Consider the following 24,900-nt stretch of genomic DNA (forward strand, 5'->3'; position numbering starts at 1 on the left):
GAGGCGATACTCACCAGTATCTTACTGGACTGCTCATTCCCCAGCAGTAACTCACAGTGACGATACTCACCGGTATCTTACTGTCCTGCTCATTCCCCCAGCAGTAACTCACAGAGGCGATACTCACCAGTATCTTACTGGACTGCTCATTCCCCCAGCAGTAACTCACAGTGACGATACTCACCGGTATCTTACTGTCCTGCTCATTCCCCCAGCAGTAACTCACAGAGGCGATACTCACCGGTATCTTACTGGACTGCTCATTCCCCCAGCAGTAACTCACAGAGGCGATACTCACCGGTATCTTACTGGACTGCTCATTCCCCCAGCAGTAACTCACAGAGGCGATACTCACCGGTATCTTACTGTCCTGCTCATTCCCCCAGCAGTAACTCACAGAGGCGATACTCACCGGTATCTTACTGGACTGCATCTTCTTGTTCCTGCGAGGGCGTAGTTTGGTGAAGTGCTGCAGCTTCTTGGCCTCGTCTGAGGGCAGTTCTCCCATGGCCCCTGACGGTCTCTTCTCTGACCTCGAGAGAGGGTAGGAGCAGGGGAAGGTGCAGGAGGGTCCTCTGTGTGGATAGGAACATCTTCCAGGGCCTTGTCAAGGTCAAACTCCATCTCTACAAGGTCAGGAGTCACAGGTTATAGACAGGTCAGAGGATTACATACTGTAGATGGTGGGAACATTATGAATAAGTAGCAGTTCATATCTAGTAAGACTATGTAATGAAACACATTTCACAAAACACATTTCTGCATTTATAAATTAACTAGAGGTGTGTTATCTAAACCAGCTCTCAGAACCTACAACTAGAGGTATGTTATCTAAACCAGCTCTCTGTCAGAACCTACAACTAGAGGTATGTTATCTAAACCAGCTCTCTGTCAGAACCTAAACCAGCTCTCTGTCAGAACCTACAACTAGAGGTATGTTATCTAAACCAGCTCTCTGTCAGAACCTACAACTAGAGGTATGTTATCTAAACCAGCTCTCTGTCAGAACCTACAACTAGAGGTATGTTATCTAAACCTAAAACTAGACTCTAAGCCAGCTCTCTGTCAGAACCTAAAACAGCTCTCTGTCAGAACCTACAACTAGAGGTATGTTATCTAAACCAGCTCTCTGTCAGAACCTAAAACTAGAGGTATGTTATCTGTCAGAACCTAAAAGCTCTCTGTCAGAACCTACAACTAGAGGTATGTTATCTAAAACCAGCTCTCTGTCAGAACCTAAAACTAGAGGTATGTTATCTAAACCAGCTCTCTGTCAGAACCTACAACTAGAGGTATGTTATCTAAACCAGCTCTCTGTCAGAAGCTCTCTGTCCTACAACCTAAACCAGCTCTCTGTCAGAACCTCTAGAGGTATGTTATCTAAACCAGCTCTCTGTCAGAACCTAAACCAGCTCTCTGTCAGAACCTACAACTAGAGGTATGTTATCTAAACCAGCTCTCTGTCAGAACTAAACCAGCTCTCTGTCAGAACCTACAACTAGAGGTATGTTATCTAAAACCAGCTCTCTGTCAGAACCTACCTAGAGGTATGTTATCTAAAACCAGCTCTCTGTCAGAACCTAAAACCAGCTCTCTGTCAGAACCTAAAACAGCTCTCTGTCAGGAACCTAAAACAGCTCTCTGTCAGAACCTACAACTAGAGGTATGTTAAAACCAGCTCTCTGTCAGAACCTACAACTAGAGGTATGTTATCTAAAACCAGCTCTCTGTCAGAACCTACAACTAGAGGTATGTTATCTAAACCAGCTCCTAAACCAGCTCTCTGTCAGAACCTACAACTAGAGGTATGTTATCTAAACCAGCTCTCTGTCAGAACCTAAACCAGCTCTCTGTCAGAACCTACAACAGGTATGTTAACTAAACCAGCTCTCTGTCAGAACCTACAACTAGAGGTATGTTATCTAAACCAGCTCTCTGTCAGAACCTAAACCAGCTTCCTCTGTCAGAACTCACAACTAGAGGTATGTTATCTTAAACCAGCTCTCTGTCAGAACCTTACAAACTAGAGGTATGTTATCTAAACTAGCTCTGTCAACCTACAACTAGAGGTATGTTATCTAAACCAGCTCTCTGTCAGAACCTAAACCAGCTCTCTGTCAGAACCTACAACTAGAGGTATGTTATCTAAACCAGCTCTCTGTCAGAACCTACAACTAGAGGTATGTTATCTAAACCAGCTCTCTGTCAGAACCTACACCAGAGGTGTTATCTAAACCTACAACTCAGTAGAACCTAAACTAGCTCTCTGTCAGAACCTAAACCAGCTCTCTGTCAGAACCTATAACTAGAGGTATGTTATCTAAACCAGCTCTCTGTCAGAACCTAAAACAGCCTCTATGTCAGAACCTAAAACAGCTCTCTGTCAGAACCTACAACTAGAGGTGTATGTTATCTAAAACCAGCTCTCTGTCAGAACCTAAAACTAGAGGTATGTTATCTAAACCAGCTCTCTGTCAGAACCTACAACTAGAGGTATGTTATCTAAACCAGCTCTCTGTCAGAACCTAAACCAGCTCTCTGTCAGAACCTACAACTAGAGTATGTTATCTAAACCAGCTCTCTTCAGAACCTAAAACTAGAGGTATGTTAACTAAACCAGCTCTCTGTCAGAACCTAAAAAGCTCTCTGTCAGGAGTATGTTATCTAGTTAATTATTCATCAGCTTCTCGTACAGGTAGGAACACCACAACAATCTGTCATGGTCCACACGTCACAACGTTGATCTGATACCAGCGCTCTGCTTGGTCGAGGAGACTCACCGAAGCACAGAAACTGACGGAGCATTCTACTGTGGATGCTTTTCCTCTTGGACTTGGGAGTCATCTGGAAAGAACACAGATATTTACGCATAAGAGACGCCATAACGGCTATGATCAAAACCTTCTGATACTCAGCCAGCCCTCTTACAGACGGGGAGGTCACTTTCAATCCACAATCACAAAACACACTTCACTGAGTGTAATGTGTCAATGCTGCACTTGAATTCAGGACATCATTTCAATACTAGGTTGCGTAAAAGATGAAGTGATCTTTATCTTGTTTGTTTTTCCCTCTCGCTTATTCGGTTACCAAAACAAAACCAAAAATGAGGACAGAAAACTAACTGTGTCCTGCTGCATCAAACCTCCAACATTAACAGGACAGAACACTGTGTCCTGCTGCATCAAGCCTCCTGACAGGAGATAGCTACAGAGGTGTCCTGCTACATCAATATTAACAGGACAGAACAAACTAACTGTGTCCTGCTGCATCAATTATTAACAGACAGAACACTAACTGACAGGAGATGTGTCCTGCTGCATCAAATCAATATTAACAGGACAGAACACTAACTCGACAGGAGATGTGTCCTAACATCAATATTAACAGAATAGGACACTAATCAAACCTCTGCATCAATATTAACAGGACAGAACACTAACTAACAGGAGTATGTCCGCTCATCCAATATTAACAGGACAGGCATCAAACCTCCACATACAGGACAGGACACTAACTAACAGGGAGATGTCCTGCTGCATCAATATTAACAGGACAGAACACTAACTGACAGAGATGTGTCCTGCTGCATCATCCAATATTAACAGGACAGAACACTAACTAACAGGAGATGTGTCCTGCTGCATCAATATTAACAGGACAGAACACTAACTAATAGGAGATGTGTCCTGCTGCATCAATATTAACAGGACAGAACACTAACTGACAGGAGAGATGTGTCCTGCTGCATCCAATATTAACAGGACAGAACACTAGCAACAGGAGATGTGTCCTGCTGCATCAATGTTAGAGAGAGAGAGGAGAGAAAGAGAGAGGAGAGAGAGAGAGAGCGAGAGAGAGAGAGAGAGAGAGAGAGAGAGAGAGACGATAGAGAGGAGAAAGAGAGGATGAGAGAGAGAGAGAGAGAGAGAGAGAGAGAGAGAGAGAGAGAGAGAGAGAGAGAGAGAGAGAGAGAGAAAGAGAGAGAGGAGAACGAGAGAGGAGAACGAGAGAGGAGAAAGAGGAGAAGAGGGGAGAAAGAGAGAGGAAAGAGAGGGAAAAGAGAGAGAGAGAGAGGAGAGAGAGAGAGAGAGAGAGAGAGAGAGAGAGAGAGGAGAAAGAGAGAGAGAGAGAGAGAGAGAGGAGAAAGAGAGAGAGACAGAGAGGAGAAAGAGAGAAAGAGAGAGAGACAGAGAGGAGAAAGAGAGAAAGACAGAGAGACAGCTAGAGAGAGAGACAGAGAGAGAGAGAGAGAGAGAGAGAGAAAGAGAGAAAGAGAGAGAGACAGCTAGAGAGAGAGAGAGTGAGAGGAGAAAGAGAGAAAGAGAGACAGAGAGAGAGACAGAGAGAGCCAGAGAGAGAGCGAGAAAGAGAGAAAGAGAGCCAGAGAGAGAGCCAGAGCGAGAGAGAGACCCAGAGAGAGACCCAGAGAGAGAGAGAGAGAGAGCCAGAGAGAGAGAGAGCCAGAGAGAGAGAGACCCAGAGAGAGAGAGAGAGAGAGCCAGTGAGAGAGAGCCAGAAAGAGAGAGACCCAGAGAGAGACCCAGAGAGAGAGCCAGAGAGAGAGAGAGCCAGAGAGAGAGAGAGCCAGAGAGAGAGAGAGCCAGAGAGAGAGAGAGCCAGAGAGAGAGAGAGCCAGAGAGAGAGAGAGAAAGAGACCCAGAGAGAGAGAGAGCCAGAGAGAGAGAGAGAGCCAGAGAGAGAGAGAGAGCCAGAGAGAGAGAGAGCCAGAGAGAGAGAGAGCCAGAGAGAGAGAGACCCAGAGAGAGAGCGAGAAAGAGAGCCAGAGAGAGAGCCAGAGAGAGAGACAGCTAGAGAGAGAGAGAGAGGAGAAAGAGAGAAAGAGAGACAGAGAGAGAGACAGAGAGAGCCAGAGAGAGAGCGAGAAAGAGAGAAAGAGAGCCAGAGAGAGAGCCAGAGCGAGAGAGAGACCCAGAGAGAGACCCAGAGAGAGAGAGAGAGAGCCAGAGAGAGAGAGAGCCAGAGAGAGAGAGCCCAGAGAGAGAGAGAGAGAGCCAGTGAGAGAGAGCCAGAAAGAGAGAGACCAGAGAGAGACCCGAGAGAGAGAGCCAGAGAGAGAGAGAGCCAGAGAGAGAGCAGAGAGAGAGAGAGCCAGAGAGAGAGAGCCAGAGAGAGAGAGAGAGAGCCAGAGAGAGAGAGCCAGAGAGAGAGAGAGAGCCAGAGAGAGAGAGAGAGCCAGAGAGAGAGAGAGCCAGAGAGAGAGAGAGCCAGAGAGAGAGACCCAGAGAGAGAGCGAGAAAGAGAGCCAGAGAGAGAGCCAGAGAGAGCAAGAGCAGAGAGAGACCCAGAGAGAGAGAGAGAGCCAGAGAGAGAGAGAGACAGAGAGAGAGAGACCCAGAGAGAGAGAGAGAGCCAGTAGAGAGAGAGAGACAGAAAGAGAGAGACCCAGAGAGAGACCCAGAGAGAGAGCCAGAGAGAGAGCCAGAGAGAGAGAGAGAGCCAGAGAGAGCCAGAGAGAGAGAGAGCCAGAGAGAGAGAGCCAGAGAGAGAGAGCCAGAGAGAGAGAGAGGCCAGAGAGAGAGAGCCAGAAAGAGAGAGACCCAGAGAGAGACCAGAGAGAGAGCCAGAGAGAGAGAGCCAGAGAGAGAGAGAGAGCCAGAGAGAGAGAGAGCCAGAGAGAGAGAGAGAGAGAGAGCCAGAGAGAGAGAGCCAGAGAGAGAGAGCCAGAGAGAGAGAGAGAGAGCCAGAGAGAGAGAGAGCCAGAGAGAGAGAGAGCCAGAGAGAGAGAGAGCCAGAGAGAGAGAGCCAGAGAGAGAGACAGATAGAGAGTGAGAGCTCTTGGCCAGTACCATACAGATCTCCTTGGTTATTGCATCTTTTAGGATCTGAGCCCTTGGTCACAAAACTACTTCTAATCAGTATCTGTGATACAATAAGTGTCTGTTCCCCGTCACCCCCAGCATAAACATGGTCCTCTTTTCTATCAGATATATATCAGATATACACTACCAAACACAATCATCTATGGATGCTTCTCATGACAATACCAGAGAGGGAGATTTGACACACAGTGAGTGAACTGAAGACAACAGTATTTCAGGTGACATTGTGACACTGTGTGTGACATCATGACCAGGTGGTGTTCCAGCAGTGTGGAATGATGCAATGAGGGAGGGGCGTTGCATCAGGAGCATCAGGGGCATCAGGAGTTATACAAGCAAATACTTGCAACATCACAAGATATGATATCAAATTGCATCAGGCCCCACTGTCCTATCTACCTCTGTCAGGCCCCACTGTCCTATCTACCTCTGTCAGGCCCCACTGTCCTATCTTACTGCATCAGGCCCCACTGTCCTATCTTACTGTGTCAGGCCCCACTGTCCTATCTTACTGCGTCAGGCCCCACTGTCCTATCTTACTGTGTCAGGCCCCACTGTCCTATCTTACTGCATCAGGCCCCACTGTCCTATCTTACTGTGTCAGGCCCCACTGTCCTATCTTACTGCGTCAGGCCCCACTGTCCTATCTTACTGTGTCAGGCCCCACTGTCCTATCTTACTGTGTCAGGCCCCACTGTCCTATCTTACTGCATCAGGCCCCACTGTCCTATCTTACTGCATCAGGCCCCACTGTCCTATCTTACTGCGTCAGGCCCCACTGTCCTATCTTACTGTGTCAGGCCCCACTGTCCTATCTGACTGGGTCAGGCCCCACTGTCCTATCTGACTGGGTCAGGCCCCACTGTCCTATCTACCTCTGTCAGGCCCCGCTGTCCTATCTGACTGTGTCAGGCCCCACTGTCCTATTCCACTGCGTCAGGCCCCACTGTCCTATCTGACTGGGTCAGGCCCCGCTGTCCTATCTTACTGTGTCAGGCCCCACTGTCCTATCTGACTGGGTCAGGCCCCACTGTCCTATCTGACTGGGTCAGGCCCCACTGTCCTATCTACCTCTGTCAGGCCCCACTGTCCTATCTGACTGTGTCAGGCCCCACTGTCCTATCTTACTGCATCAGGCCCCACTGTCCTATCTGACTGTGTCAGGCCCCACTGTCCTATCTGACTGTGTCAGGCCCCACTGTCCTATCTGACTGTGTCAGGCCCCACTGTCCTATCTTACTGTGTCAGGCCCCACTGTCCTATCTGACTGGGTCAGGCCCCACTGTCCTATCTTACTGCATCAGGCCCCACTGTCCTATCTACCTCTGTCAGGCCCCGCTGTCCTATCTGACTGCGTCAGGCCCTACTGTCCTATCTTACTGCATCAGGCCCTACTGTCCTATCTGACTGCATCAGGCCCTACTGTCCTATCTTACTGCATCAGGCCCTACTGTCCTATCTGACTGCATCAGGCCCTACTGTCCTATCTGACTGCATCAGGCCCTACTGTCCTATTCCACAGCGTCAGGCCCCACTGTCCTATCCTCCTGTGTCAGGCCCCACTGTCCTATCCTACTCGTGTCAGGCCCCACTGTCCTATCCTGACTGTGTCAGGCCCCACTGTCCTATCCTGACCTGTGTCAGGCCCCACTGTCCTATCTTACTGTGTCAGGCCCCACTGTCCTATCTTACTGTGTCAGGCCCCACTGTCCTATCTGACTGCGTCAGGCCCTACTGTCCTATTCCACTGCGTCAGGCCCCACTGTCCTATCCTGACTGTGTCAGGCCCCACTGTCCTATCCTACCTGTGTCAGGCCCCACTGTCCTATCTGACTGGGTCAGGCCCCACTGTCCTATCTGACTGCGTCAGGCCCCACACGCTCACCATCTGACAGATAAAAACTCTTGTGGCTTGTTCAAAATATGTTTTTCATCAAATTCTGTTTGTGACAACAGAGTTTTTCATGTCTTGAAGAGATTAAAATGGCCTCAATCTCTAACCGGACCGGATCTGAACCATCAGATGCAACTCAGTAGTCAGTTCACGTTGGGCCAGGCTGGGCAGAGCGGGAGGCAGGGGAGGAAGGGAAGGTGGAGGAGGAGGGCTTGTGTCTGAGCGGAGTTTCCCCTCAGGGCTGCCACATTCTGATGGCTCAGATAAAATGAGAGAGAGAGAGAGAGAGAGAGAGAAAGAGAGAGAGAGAGAGAGAGAGAGAGAGAGAGAGAGGGGGGGACTGAACAAGGATGGTCTTTGTGTTACTGTACCAGCTAGTGAGTAGACAGACAGACAGACAGACAGACAGACAGACAGACAGACAGACAGACAGACAGACAGACAGACAGACAGACAGACAGACAGACAGACAGACAGACAGACAGACAGACAGACAGACAGACAGACAGACAGACAGACAGACAGACAGACAGACAGACAGACAGACAGACAGACAGACAGACAGAGAACAGGGTGGGTGAGAGAAAGAGTGAAAAATAGTGAGAGAGTCGAGAGTTACTTACACTGGTGCAGCAAAGAGTCTCCATGATGCAAAGGTTGAAAGAGGAAGGAAGGAGACAGAAGGAGAGCAGAAAAGAAGAGAAAGGAGACAAGATAAAGGCTCAATGAATTCAGAAAAAGAGAGAGAGAACTCTATAGGTAGATCATTAGAGAGAGAGAGAGAGAACTCTATAGGTAGATCATTAGAGAGAGAGAGAGAGAGCTCTATAGAGTAGAGAGAGAGAGAGAGAGAGAGAGAGAGAGAGAGAGAGAGAGAGAAGAGAGAAAGAAAGAGAGAGAGAGAGAGAGAGAGCTCTATAGGTAGATCATTAAGAGAGAGAGAGAGAGAGAGAGAGAGAGAGAGAGAGAGAGAGAGAGATCATTAGAGAGAGAGAACTCTATAGGTAGATCATTAGAAGAACTCTATAGGTAGATCATTAAGAGAGAGAGAGAGACTCTATAGGTAGATCATTAGAGAGAGAGAGAGCTCTGGGTAGATCATTAGAGAGAGAGAACTCTAGAGAGTAGATCATTAGAGAGAGAGAACTCTATAGTTAGATCATTAGAGAGAGAGAACTCTATAGGTAGATCATTAGAGAGAGAGAACTCTATAGGTAGATCATTAAGAGAGAGAGAAGAGAACTCTATAGGTAGATCATTAGAGAGAGAGAGAACTCTATAGGTAGATCATTAGAGAGAGAGACTCTATAGTTAGATCATTAGAGAGAGAGAGAACTCTAGAGTAGATCATTTAGAGAGAGAGATAGAACTCTATAGGTAGATCATTAGAGAGAGAGAAGACTCTATAGGTAGATCATTAGAGAGAGAGAGAGAACTCTATAGGTAGATCATTAGAGAGAACTCTATAGGTCGATCATTAAGAGAGAGAGAGAGAGAGAGAGAGAGAGAGAGAGAGAACTCTATAGGTAGATCATTAGAGAGAGAGAGAGAACTCTATAGGTAGATCATTAGAGAGAGAGAGAGAGAACTCTATAGGTAGATCATTAGAGAAGAGAGAACTCTATAGGTAGATCATTAGGAGAGAGAACTCTATAGGTAGATCATTAGAGAGAGAACTCTAGAGAGGTAGATCATTAGAGAGAGAGAACTCTATAGGTAGATCATTAGAGAGAAAGAACTCTATAGGTAGATCATTAGAGAGAGAGAGAGAACTCTATAGGTAGATCATTAGAGAGAGAGAACTCTATAGGTAGATCATTAGAGAGAGAGAGAGAGAGAGAACTCTATAGGTAGATCATTAGAGAGAGAGAGAGAACTCTATAGGTAGATCATTAGAGAGAGAGAACTCTAAAGGTAGATCATTAGAGAGAGAGAGAACTCTATAGGTAGATCATTAGAGAGAGAGAGAGAACTCTATAGGTAGATCATTAGAGAGAGAGAGAGAGAGAACTCTAGAGGTAGATCATTAGAGAGAGAGAGAGAACTCTAGAGGTAGATCATTAGAGAGAGAGAGAACTCTATAGGTAGATCATTAGAGAGAGAACTCTATAGGTAGATCATTAAGAGAGAGAGAGAGAGAACTCTATAGGTAGATCATTAGAGAGAGAAGAGAACTCTATAGGTAGATCATTAGAGAGAGAACTCTATAGGTAGATCATTAGAGAGAGAACTCTATAGGTAGATCATTAGAGAGAACTCTATAGGTAGATCATTAGAGAGAGAGAGAGAGAACTCTATAGGTAGATCATTAGAGAGAGAGAGAGAACTCTATAGGTAGATCATTAGAGAGAGAGAGAACTCTATAGGTAGATCATTAGAGAGAGAGAGAGAACTCTATAGGTAGATCATTAGAGAGAGAACTCTAGAGAAGATCATTAGGTAGAACTCTATAGGTAGGATTAGAGAGAGAACTCTATAGGTAGATCATTAGAGAGAGAGAGAGAGAACTCTATAGGTAGATCATTAGAGAGAGAGAGAGAACTCTATAGGTAGATCATTATGAGAGAGAGAACTCTATAGGTAGATCATTAAGAGAGAGAGAACTCTATAGGTAGATCATTAGAGAGAGAGAGAGAACTCTATAGGTAGATCATTAGAGAGAGAGAACTCTATAGGTAGATCATTAGAGAGAGAGAGAACTCTATAGGTAGATCATTAGAGAGAGAGAGAGAACTCTATAGGTAGATCATTAGAGAGAGAGAGAGAGAGAACTCTATAGGTAGATCAGAGAGAGAGAGAGAGAGAACTCTATAGGTAGATCATTAGAGAGAGAGAGAGAACCTCTATAGATAGAGAGAGAGAGAGAACTCTATAGGTAGATCATTAGAGAGAGAGAGAACTCTATAGGTAGATCATTAGAGAGAGAGAGAACTCTATAGGTAGATCATTAGAGAGAGAGAGAGAGAACTCTATAGGTAGATCATTAGAGAGAGAGAGAACTCTATAGGTAGATCATTAGAGAGAGAGAGAACTCTATAGGTAGATCATTAGAGAGAGAGAGAGAGAACTCTATAGGTAGATCATTAGAGAGAGAGAGAGAACTCTATAGGTAGATCATTAAGAGAGAGAGAGAGAGAGAGAACTCTATAGGTAGATCATTAGAGAGAGAGAGAACTCTATAGGTAGATCATTAGAGAGAGAGAGAGAGAACTCTATAGGTAGATCATTAGAGAGAGAGAGAACTCTATAGGTAGATCATTAGAGAGAGAGAGAGAGAACTCTATAGGTAGATCATTAGAGAGAGAGAGAACTCTATAGGTAGATCATTAGAGAGAGAGAGAACTCTATAGGTAGATCATTAGAGAGAGAGAGAACTCTATAGGTAGATCATTAGAGAGAGAGAGAACTCTATAGGTAGATCATTAGAGAGAGAGAGAGAACTCTATAGGTAGATCATTAGAGAGAGAGAGAGAACTCTATAGGTAGATCATTAGAGAGAGAGATAGAGAGAGAGAACTCTATAGGTAGATCATTAGAGAGAGAGAGAGAACTCTATAGGTAGATCATTAGAGAGAGAGTAGAGAGAGAGAACTCTATAGGTAGATCATTAGAGAGAGAGAGAACTCTATAGGTAGATCATTAGAGAGAGAGAGAGAACTCTATAGGTAGATCATTAGAGAGAGAGAGAACTCTATAGGTAGAGAGAGAGAGAGAACTCTATAGGTAGATCATTAGAGAGAGAGAGAGAACTCTATAGGTAGATCATTAGAGAGAGAACTCTATAGGTAGATCATTAGAGAGAGAGAGAACTCTATAGGTAGATCATTAGAGAGAGAGAGAACTCTATAGGTAGATCATTAGAGAGAGAGAGAACTCTATAGGTAGATCATTAGAGAGAGAGAGAACTCTATAGGTAGATCATTAAGAGAGAGAGAACTCTATAGGTAGATCATTAGAGAGAAAACTCTATAGGTAGATCATTAGAGAGAGAGAGAGAACTCTATAGGTAGATCATTAGAGAGAGAGAGAACTCTATAGGTAGATCATTAAGAGAGAGAGAACTCTATAGGTAGATCATTAGAGAGAGAGAGAGAACTCTATAGGTAGATCATTAGAGAGAGAGAACTCTATAGGTAGATCATTAGAGAGAGAGAGAACTCTATAGGTAGATCATTAAGAGAGAGAGAGAACTCTATAGGTAGATCATTAGAGAGAGAGAGAACTCTATAGGTAGATCATTAGAGAGAGAGAGAACTCTATAGGTAGATCATTAGAGAGAGAGAGAGAGAACTCTATAGGTAGATCATTAAGAGAGAGAGAACTCTATAGGTAGATCATTAAGAGAGAGAGAACTCTATAGGTAGATCATTAGAGAGAGTAGAGAGAGAGAACTCTATAGGTAGATCATTAGAGAGAGAGAGAACTCTATAGGTAGATCATTAGGAGAGAGAGAGAGAACTCTATAGGAAGATCATTAGAAGAGAGAGATAACTCTATAGGTAGATCATTAAGAGAGAGACAACTCTATAAGATCATTAAGAGAGAGAGAGAACTCTATAGGTAGATCATTAAGAGAGAGAGAGAGAACTCTATAGGTAGATCTCATTGAGAGAGAGAGAGAGAACTCTATAGGTAGATCATTAGAGAGAGAGAGAACTCTATAGGTAGATCATTAAGAGAGAGAGAGAACTCTATAGGTAGATCATTAAGAGAGAGAGAACTCTATAGGTAGATCATTAAGAGAGAGAGAGAACTCTATAGGTAGATCATTAGAGAGAGAGAGAGAACTCTATAGGTAGATCATTAGAGAGAGAGAGAGAGAACTCTATAGGTAGATCATTAGAGAGAGAGAACTCTATAGGTAGATCATTAAGAGAGAGAACTCTATATGTAGATCATTGAGAGAGAACTCTATAGGTAGATCATTAAGAGAGAGAACTCTATAGGTAGATCATTAGAGAGAGAGAGAGAACTCTATAGGTAGATCATTAGAGAGAGAGAGAGATAACTCTATAGGTAGATCATTAGAGGAGAGAACTCTATAGGTAGATCATTAGAGAGAGAGAGAGAGAACTCTATAGGTAGATCATTAGAGAGAGAGAGAGAACTCATAGGTAGATCATTAGAGAGAGAGAGAACTCTATAGGTAGATCATTAGGGAGAGAGAGAGAGAGAGAGAACTCTATAGGTAGATCATTAGAGAGAGAGAGAACTCTATAGGTAGATCATTAGAGAGAGAGAACTCTATAGTTAGATCATTAAGAGAGAGAGAGAACTCTATAGGTAGATCATTAGAGAGAGAGAGAACTCTATAGGTAGATCATTAGAGAGAGAGAGAGAACTCTATAGGTAGATCATTAGAGAGAGAGAGAGAGAACTCTATAGGTAGATCATTAGAGAGAGAGAGAACTCTATAGGTAGATCATTAGAGAGAGAGAACTCTATAGGTAGATCATTAAGAGAGAGAGAGATCATTAAGAGAGAGAGAACTCTATAGGTAGATCATTAGAGAGAGAGAACTCTATAGAACTCTATAGGTAGATCATTAGAGAGAGAGAGAGAGTCCTTTAACCATTTGTACATTGTTTCACTTTATATATTCACTTAATATATTATCTACCTCACTTGCTTTGGCAATGTTAACACATGTTTCCCATGCCAATAAAGCCCCTGAATTGAATTGAAAGAGATTAGAGAGAGAGAGAGAGAGACTCTAGAGAGAGAGATTAGAGAGAGAGAGAACTCTAGAGTAGAGAGAGAGAGAGAGAGAACTCTATAGGTAGAGATTAGAGAGAGAGAGAGAGAGAGAGAGAACTCAAGGCTGGAAGGTTAACGCTTCTTCAGGTAAACAATGAGAAGGAATCCATTTGGAATCCTTTGGACATTAACCCAGAGCCGTGTAAAAGGCTGTGGTTTTAACCTATTAGGACAACAACAACCAGATCATATCACACATCCCATGTGAGTGGCAGGGTTGTATTCATTAGTGTTGACCAAGGCAAAACGTTTCAAAACATTGTGCAATGAAAAATGTAAAAACAAGTGTTTTTAATTGGACAAATTCAGAGAAAATCCTTCCGTTTCAAGATGTTGTCTTTGGTTTGGTGCCGAGTGAATAAGACACAGGCCTCTCTGAGTGTTTGACTGATGTACGGCGCTACAAAGACGGGCAGTAATGCTGCTCTTAATGAGATTCATTTAGACAGGAAACACGGGCGGCCTTGATGAAAGGACTTCACTAATACACTACTTAGGGAGGGAGGATGGGAGGAGAGAAGATAGGAGGATAGGAGGGAGGGAGGGAGGGAGGGAGGATAGGAGGGAGGTAGGATAGGAGGGAGGGAGGATAGGAAGGAGGGAGGGAGGATAGGAGGGAGGGAGGATAGGAGGGAGTGAGGGAGGATAGGAGGGAGGGAGGATGGGAGGGAGGGAGGATGAGGAGGAGGGAGGGAGGATAGGGGAGGGAGGGAGGATAGGAGGGAGGGAGGGAGGATAGGAGGGAGGGAGGATGGGGAGGGAGGAGGGAGGATAGAGGGAGGGAGGATGGGAGGGAGGATGGGAGGGAGGGAGGGAGGATAGGAGGGAGGGAGGATGGGAGGGAGGATAGGAGGGAGGATGGGAGGGAGGGACGGAGGGGGGGGAGGATGGGAGGGAGGAGGGAGGGAGGGACGGAGGGAGGGAGGGAGGATGGGAGGGAGGGACGGAGGGAGGATGGGAGGGAGGGAGGGAGGGAGGATGGGGAGGATGGGGAGGGAGGGAGGATGGGAGGGAGGGAGGATGGAGGGAGGGACGGAGGGAGGGAGGATGGGAGGGAGGATGGGGAGGGAGGGACGGAGGGAGGGAGGATGGGAGGGAGGATGGGAGGGAGGGACGGAGGGAGGGAGGAAAGGATGGGAGGGAGGGAGGAGAGATCATGGGAGGGAGGGAGGGAAAGAGAGATGATGGGAGGGAGGGAGGGAAAGAGAGATGATGGGAGGGAGGGAGGGAAAGAGAGAGGATGGGAGGGAAGGAGGGAGGATGGGAGTGGAATCAATAAGGAATCAACCTCCCTACAGTATCTTTACCATCCTACCACAATGAATCAACCTCCCTATCTTACCATCCTACCATAATGAATCAACCTCCCTACAGTATCTTTACCATCCTACCATAATGAATCAACCTTCCCTACAGTATCTTACCATCCTACCATAATGAATCAACCTCCCTATCTTACCATCCTACCATAACGAATCAACCTCCCTATCTTACCATCCTACCATAATGAATCAACCTCCCTACAGTATCTTACCATCCTACCATAATGAATCAACCTCCCTACAGTATCTTACCATCCTACCATAATGAATCAACCTCCCTATCTTACCATCCTACCATAACGAATCAACCTCCCTATCTTACCATCCTACCATAATGAATCAACCTCCCTACAGTATCTTACCATCCTACCATAATGAATCAACCTCCCTATCTTACCATCTTACCATAACGAATTAATCTCCCTATCTTACCATCTTACAATGGCCAGTAGGCACAGCATGAGGAACTGCTAATTCATTACAGTTAGAACCAGTTAACCTTAATGGTAGATTAAGGATTGTGTCCTTTAAGGACGATAACCAGACATGAGCCAAGGTTAGCTCATCTCCCTGTAACACTCAGTCTGAGATTAGACATGTCTGGAACCCCGAATGAGTGAGGAACCCGTGACAGGAAACAGAATGAACAGAAGCCTGGCCCTCACACAAAACATATGGTGGTGTAGTGTAGTGTACCATGCATGTCTCCAGGTCCTCCAGCCTTTCTGCCTCATTCAGCTCCGTGGTGGCCCGTTTAGGAGCCCTCTCCTCGGGTACGTCCAGGTCCACAGACTCCCGCTGGACCAGAGGACGCTCCTTCCTCACCAGGTGGTCAGCCTAGGGGGGAGCAAGACATAATGACTATTACACTACTGTTACTATAGTCACTATTACTGTTACTATGGTCACTATTACTGTTACTATGGTCACTATTACTGTTACTATGGTCACTATTACTGTTACTATAGTCACTATTACTGTTACTATGGTCACTATTACTGTTACTATAGTCACTGTTACTGTTACTATGGTCACTATTACTGTTACTATAGTCACTATTACTGTTACTATGGTCACTATTACTGTTACTATGGTCACTATTACTGTTACTATGGTCACTATTACTGTTACTATGGTCACTATTACTGTTACTATGGTCACTATTACTGTTACTATGGTCACTATTACTGTTACTATAGTCACTATTACTGTTACTATGGTCACTATTACTGTTACTATGGTCACTATTACTGTTACTATGGTCACTATTACTGTTACTATGGTCACTATTACTGTTACTATGGTCACTATTACTGTTACTATAGTCACTATTACTGTTACTATGGTCACTATTACTGTTACTATGGTCACTATTACTGTTACTATGGTCACTATTACTGTTACTATGGTCACTATTACTGTTACTATAGTCACTATTACTGTTACTATGGTCACTATTACTGTTACTATAGTCACTATTACTGTTACTATGGTCACTATTACTGTTACTATAGTCACTATTACTGTTACTATGGTCACTATTACTGTTACTATGGTCAGCCTAGGGGGGAGCAAGACATAATGACTAGTACACTTACTGTTACTATGGTCAGCCTAGGGGGGAGCAAGACATAATGACTAGTACACTACTGTTACTATAGTCACTATTACTGTTACTATGGTCACTATTACTGTTACTATAGTCACTATTACTGTTACTATAGTCACTATTACTGTTACTATAGTTACTATAGTCACTATTACTATAGTCACTATTACTGTTACTATAGTCACTATTACTGTTACTATAGTCACTATTACTGTTACTATAGTCACTATTACTGTTACTATGGTCACTATTACTGTTACTATAGTCACTATTACTGTTACTATAGTCACTATTACTGTTACTATAGTCACTATTACTGTTACTATAGTCACTATTACTGTTACTATAGTCACTATTACTGTTACTATAGTCACTATTACTGTTACTATAGTCACTGTTACTGTTACTATAGTCACTGTTACTGTTACTATAGTCACTATTACTGTTACTATAGTCACTATTACTTGTTACTATAGTCACTATTACTGTTACTATAGTCACTATTACTGTTACTATAGTCACATTACTGTTACTATAGTCACTATTACTGTTACTATAGTCACTATTACTGTTACTATAGTAACTATTACTGTTACTATAGTCACTATTACTGTTACTATAGACACTATTACTGTTACTATAGTCACTATTACTGTTACTATGTTCACTATTACTGTTACTATGTTCACTATTACTGTTACTATAGTCACTATTACTGTTACTATAGTCACTATTACTGTTACTATAGTCACTATTACTGTTACTATAGTCACTATTACTGTTACTATAGTCACTATTACTGTTACTATAGTCACTATTAATATAGTCACTATTACTGTTACTATAGTAACTATCACTATGTTCACTATTACCGTTACTATGGTCACTATTACTGTTACTATAGTCACTATTACTGTTACTATAGTCACTATTACTATGGTCACTATTACTGTTAGTATAGTCACTATTACTGTTACTATAGTAACTGTTACTATGTTCACTATTACTGTTACTATGGTCACTATTAATATAGTCACTATTACTGTTACTATAGTAACTATCACTATGTTCACTATTACCGTTAATATGGTCACTATTACTGTTACTATAGTCACAATTACTGTTACTATGTTCACTATTACTGTTACTATGGTCACTATTACTGTTACTATAGTCACTATCACTGTTACTATGTTCACTATTACTGTTACTATGGTCACTATTACTGTTACTATGGTCACTATTACTATGTTCACTATTACTGTTACTATGTTCACTATTGCTGTTACTATGTTCACTATTACTGTTACTATAGTCACTATCACTGTTACTATGTTCACTATTACTGTTACTATGGTCACTATTACTGTTACTATGGTCACTATTACTGTTACTATGGTCACTATTACTGTTACTATGGTCACTATTACTGTTACTATGGTCACTATTACTATGTTCACTATTACTGTTACTATGGTCACTATTACTGTTTCTATAGTCACTATCACTGATACTATGTTCACTATTACTGTTACTATGGTCACTATTACTGTTACTATGGTCACTATTACTATGTTCACTATTACTGTTACTATGGTCACTATTACTATGTTCACTATTACTGTTACTATGTTCACTATTGCTGTTACTATAGTCACTGTTACTGTTACTATGTTCACTATTACCGTTACTATGTTCACTATTACTGTTACTATAGTCACTGTTACTGTTACTATGTTCACTATTACTGTTACTATGGTCACTATTACTGTTACTATGGTCACTATTACTGTTACTATGGTCACTACTACTGTTACTATGGTCACTATTACTGTTATTATGGTCACTATTACTGTTACTATGTTCACTATAACTGTTACTATGTTCACTATTACTGTTACTATGGTCACGCTTACTGTTACTATAGTCACTATAACTGTTACTATGTTCACTATTACTGTTACTATGGTCACGCTTACTGTTACTATAGTCACTATTACTATGTTCACTATTACTGTTACTATAGTCACTATAACTGTTACTATGGTCACTATTACTGTTACTATAGTCACAATTACTGTTGCTATGTTCACTATTACTGTTACTATGGTCACTATTACTGTTACTATGTTCACTATCACTGTTACTATGGTCACTATTACTGTTACTATGGTGACTATTAGTGTGTATTATTATATATGACCTATATGATCATAAACCTGTACTAGTGAACCAGTGACTGACTCAGTATTAATCATAGAATTCATGTTAGAATTTCACAGAATATTCAAGCTAATGTGTTGTCATGGTTGTGATGTGTTGTCATGGTTATCATGAGTAGTGATGTGTTGTCATGTTATCATGAGTAGTGATGTGTTGTCATGGTTACCATGAGTAGTGATGTGTTGTCATGGTTACCATGAGTAGTGATGTGTTGTCATGTTATCATGAGTAGTGATGTGTTGTCATGGTTACCATGGGTAGTAGTGTGTTGCCACGGTTACCATGCGTGGTGTCATGTTGTCATGGTTACCATGAGTAGTGATTGCACTGTATCTCCAGGCATGATTAAGACTCACCAGTGTGTGCTGAGAGCCAGACAGGGCTTCTAGGATCTCATCTACGATACGGTCTGAGAGGAAGGAAGCCAGGCTCAGCTTTACCTCACTAGGAGAGAAACAGAGAGGGGAAGAGGAGAGAAACAGAGGGGGAAGAGGAGAGAAACAGAGAGGGAAGAGGAGAGAAACAGAGAGGGGAAGAGGAGAGAAACAGAGAGGGGAAGAGGAGAGAAACAGAGAGGGAAGAGGAGAGAAACAGAGAGGGGAAGAGGAGAGAAACAGAGAGGGGAAGAGGAGAGAAACAGAGAGGGAAGAGGAGAAAACAGAGGGATGAAGAGGAGAGAAACAGAGGGATGAAGAGGAGAGAAACAGAGGGATGAAGAGGAGAGAAACAGAGAGGGGAAGAGGAGAAAAACAGAGGGGAAGAGGAGAGAAACAGAGAGGGGAAGAGGAGAGAAACAGAGAGGGGAAGAGGAGAGAAACAGAGAGGGGAAGAGGAGAGAAACAGAGAGGGGAAAAGGAGAGAAACAGAGGAGGGGAAGAGGAGAAAACAGAGGGATGAAGAGGAGAGAAACAGAGGGGAAGAGGAGAGAAACAGAGGGATGAAGAGGAGAGAAACAGAGGGATGAAGAGGAGAGAAACAGAGGGATGAAGAGGAGAGAAACAGAGAGGGGAAGAGGAGAGAAACAGAGAGGGGAAGAGGAGAGAAACAGAGGGATGAAGAGGAGAGAAACAGAGGGATGAAGAGGAGAGAAACAGAGGGATGAAGAGGAGAGAAACAGAGAGGGGAAGAGGAGAAAAACAGAGGGATGAAGAGGAGAGAAACAGAGGGATGAAGAGGAGAGAAACAGAGGGATGAAGAGGAGAGAAACAGAGAGGGGAGGAGAAAACAGAGGGATGAAGAGGAGAAAAACAGATTGATGAAGAGAAGAAAAAACAGGGTTGAAGGAGAGAAATATATGGATGAAGAAGAGAGAAACAGATTGATGAAGAGGAGAGAAACAGAGGGATGAAGTCAGAAAGAGGAGAGAGGCTTCATTCATTCCCACTTCGCAGGGTCAACACTGAGAGGCAAGGCTGTGTGGGCCATCAGACCAGCAGGCTGTGAACAACCCCTGGACCAATGACAGTGTGAATCTACACTAGAAGTATAGACACCTGCACACTGTCCAACGACAGGACCAATAAGTGGGAATCTACACTAGAAGTATAGACACCTGCACACTGTCCAACAACAGGACCAATAAGTGGGAATCTACACTAGAAGTATAGACACCTGCACACTGTCCAACTACAGGACCAATAAGTGTGAATCTACACAGAAGTGCTAGACACCTGCACACTGTCCAACACAGGACCAATAAGAGGAATCTAGACAATGACAGAGGACACTGCTATGACCTTAACACAGACAGGCACAGAGGACACAGACAGTGACAGACAGACACAGACAGTGACAGAGGACACAGACAGTGACAGAGGACACAGACAGTGACAGAGGACACAGACAGTGACATAGGACACAGACAGAGGACACAGACAGTGACAGAGGACACAGACAGTGACAGAGGACACAGACAGTGACATAGGACACAGACAGAGGACACAGACAGTGACAGAGGACACAGACAGTGACATAGGACACAGACAGAGGACACAGACAGTGACAGAGGACACAGACAGTGACATAGGACACAGACAGTGACAGAGGACACAGACAGTGACAGAGGACACAGACAGTGACAGAGGACACAGACAGTGACAGAGGACACAGACAGAGGACACAGACAGTGACAGAGGACACAGACAGTGACAGAGGACACAGACAGTGACATAGGACACAGACAGTGACAGAGGACACAGACAGTGACAGAGGACACAGACAGTGACAGAGGACACAGCCAGTGACAGAGGACACAGACAGTGACAGAGGACACAGCCAGTGACAGAGGACACAGACAGTGACAGAGGACACAGACAGATGACACAGACAGATGACACAGACAGGCACAGAGGACACAGACAGAGGACACAGACAGTGACAGAGGACACAGACAGAGGACACAGACAGTGACAGAGGACACAGACAGAGGACACAGACAGTGACAGAGGACACAGATAGTGACAGAGGACACAGACAGACACGTCACCTGTGTAGATAACACAATATAAAAACAGTTACACCAGGATTCTGCTTCTCAATGTACTCAGGCTTGTCAGCCAGAGGTCATAGTTCATTCAGCCAAGAGAACAAGGACATGGAGGTTAGTGATTTCAGGACAACAGCAAAAAGTCTGGACATCATTAGTGTGGAGTGAAGTCTTGTCATATAAAGACATGATACACCTCTAGTCTCACCTGATCTTGTTGATGATGTCGACTCCAGACTGTTCCAGCAGGGTGTTCTTGACGAAACTACGGGGAACCACCATCTTCGCTGTGCTGGCTTTGATCAGGTCCTGACGAAGGTTAGTCTTCCTCATCACATGGGGACAGAGACCCTCCGCAGCATCCACCATGGACTCCAACAGACCCTGGAAAGATGAGCTATAAGACATCACATCTAGACATCCACCACGGACTCCATCACATCTAGACATCCACCACGGACTCCATCACATCTAGACATCCACCACGGACTCCATCACATCTAGACATCCACCACGGACTCCATCACATCTAGACATCCACCACGGACTCCATCACATCTAGACATCCACCACGGACTCCATCACATCTAGACATCCACCACGGACTCCATCACATCTAGACATCCACCACGGACTCCATCACATCTAGACATCCATCACGGACTCCATCACATCTAGACATCCACCACGGACTCCATCACATCTAGACATCCACCAAGGACTCCATCACATCTAGACATCCACCACGGACTCCATCACATCTAGACATCCACCACGGACTCCATCACATCTAGACATCCACCACGGACTCCATCACATCTAGACATCCACCACGGACTCCATCACATCTAGACATCCACCACGGACTCCATCACATCTAGACATCCACCACGGACTCCATCACATCTAGACATCCACCACGGACTCCATCACATCTAGACATCCACCACGGACTCCATCACATCTAGACATCCACCACGGACTCCATCACATCTAGACATCCACCACGGACTCCATCACATCTAGACATCCACCACGGACTCCATCACATCTAGACATCCACCACGGACTCCATCACATCTAGACATCCACCACGGACTCCATCACATGTAGACAACCACCACGGACTCCATCACATTTAGACAACCACCACGGACTCCATCACATGTAGACATCCCCATCACGTCTAGACATCCACCACGGACTCCATCACATCTAGACATCCACCACGGACTCCATCACATCTAGACATCCACCACGGACTCCATCACATCTAGACATCCACCACGGACTCCATCACATCTAGACATCCACCACGGACTCCATCACATCTAGACATAGACATCCATCACGGACTCCATCACATCTAGACATCCACCACGGACTCCATCACATCTAGACATCCACCACGGACTCCATCACATCTAGACATCCACCACGGACTCCATCACATCTAGACATCCATCACGGACTCCATCACATCTAGACATCCACCACGGACTCCATCACATCTAGACATCCACCAGACTCCATCACATCTAGACATCCACCACGGACTCCATCACATCTAGACATCCACCACGGACTCCATCACATCTAGACATCCACCACGGACTCCATCACATCTAGACATCCACCACGGACTCCATCACATCTAGACATCCACCACGGACTCCATCACATCTAGACATCCACCACGGACTCCATCACATCTAGACATCCACCACGGACTCCATCACATCTAGACATCCACCACGGACTCCATCACATCTAGACATCCACCACGGACTCCATCACATCCTAGACATCCACCACGGACTCCATCACATCTAGACATCCACCACGGACTCCATCACATCTAGACATCCACCACGGACTCCATCACATCTAGACATCCATCACGGACTCCATCACATCTAGACATCCACCACGGACTCCATCACATCTAGACATCCACCAAGGACTCCATCACATCTAGACATCCACCACGGACTCCATCACATCTAGACATCCACCACGGACTCCATCACATCTAGACATCCACCACGGACTCCATCACATCTAGACATCCACCACGGACTCCATCACATCTAGACATCCACCACGGACTCCATCACATCTAGACATCCACCACGGACTCCATCACATCTAGACATCCACCACGGACTCCATCACATCTAGACATCCACCACGGACTCCATCACATCTAGACATCCACCACGGACTCCATCACATCTAGACATCCACCACGGACTCCATCACATCTAGACATCCACCACGGACTCCATCACATCTAGACATCCACCACGGACTCCATCACATCTAGACATCCACCACGGACTCCATCACATGTAGACAACCACCACGGTCTCCATCACATTTAGACAACCACCACGGACTCCATCACATGTAGACATCCCCCATCACGTCTAGACATCCACCACGGACTCCATCACATCTAGACATCCACCACGGACTCCATCACATCTAGACATCCACCACGGACTCCATCACATCTAGACATCCACCACGGACTCCATCACATCTAGACATCCACCACGGACTCCATCACATCTAGACATCCATCACGGACTCCATCACATCTAGACATCCACCACGGACTCCATCACATCTAGACATCCACCAAGGACTCCATCACATCTAGACATCCACCACGGACTCCATCACATCTAGACATCCACCACGGACTCCATCACATCTAGACATCCACCACGGACTCCATCACATCTAGACATCCACCACGGACTCCATCACATCTAGACATCCACCACAGGACTCCATCACATCTAGACATCCACCACGGACTCCATCACATCTAGACATCCACCACGGACTCCATCACATCTAGACATCCACCACGGACTCCATCACATCTAGACATCCACCACGGACTCCATCACATCTAGACATCCACCACGGACTCCATCACATCTAGACATCCACCACGGACTCCATCACATCTAGACATCCACCACGGACTCCATCACATCTAGACATCCACCACGGACTCCATCACATGTAGACAACCACCACGGACTCCATCACATTTAGACAACCACCACGGACTCCATCACATGTAGACATCCCCATCACGTCTAGACATCCACCACGGACTCCATCACATCTAGACATCCACCACGGACTCCATCACATCTAGACATCCACCACAGACTCCATCACATGTAGACATCCACCACGGACTCCATCACATGTAGACATCCACCACATGTAGACATCCACCACGGACTCCATCACATCTAGACATCCACCACGGACTCCATCACATCTAGACATCCACCACGGACTCCATCACATCTAGACATCCACCACGGACTCCATCACATCTAGACATCCACCACGGACACCATCACATCTAGACATCCACCACGGACTCCATCACATCTAGACATCCACCACGGACTCCATCACATCTAGACATCCACCACGGACTCCATCACATCTAGACATCCACCATGGACTCCATCACATCTAGACATCCACCACGGACTCCATCACATCCTAGACATCCACCACGGACTCCATCACATCTAGACATCCACCACGGACTCCATCACATCTAGACATCCACCACGGACTCCATCACATCTAGACATCCACCACGGACTCCATCACATCTAGACATCCACCACGGACTCCATCAGATCTAGACATCCACCACGGACTCCATCACATCTAGACATCCACCACGGACTCCATCACATCTAGACATCCACCACGGACTGTAT

At 44.9% G+C, this 24,900-nt stretch overlaps 1 pseudogene; it reads right to left on the minus strand.

The window, feature by feature from the left end:
- Positions 1 to 70: 70 nt before the first annotated feature.
- Positions 71 to 24,900, minus strand: part of LOC124028267 — a 40,909-nt pseudogene continuing 16,079 nt past the window's right edge.

This window comes from Oncorhynchus gorbuscha, unplaced genomic scaffold, assembly GCF_021184085.1.
Source record: "Oncorhynchus gorbuscha isolate QuinsamMale2020 ecotype Even-year unplaced genomic scaffold, OgorEven_v1.0 Un_scaffold_3932, whole genome shotgun sequence".
In the NCBI taxonomy this organism is placed as follows: Eukaryota; Metazoa; Chordata; class Actinopteri; order Salmoniformes; family Salmonidae; genus Oncorhynchus; species Oncorhynchus gorbuscha.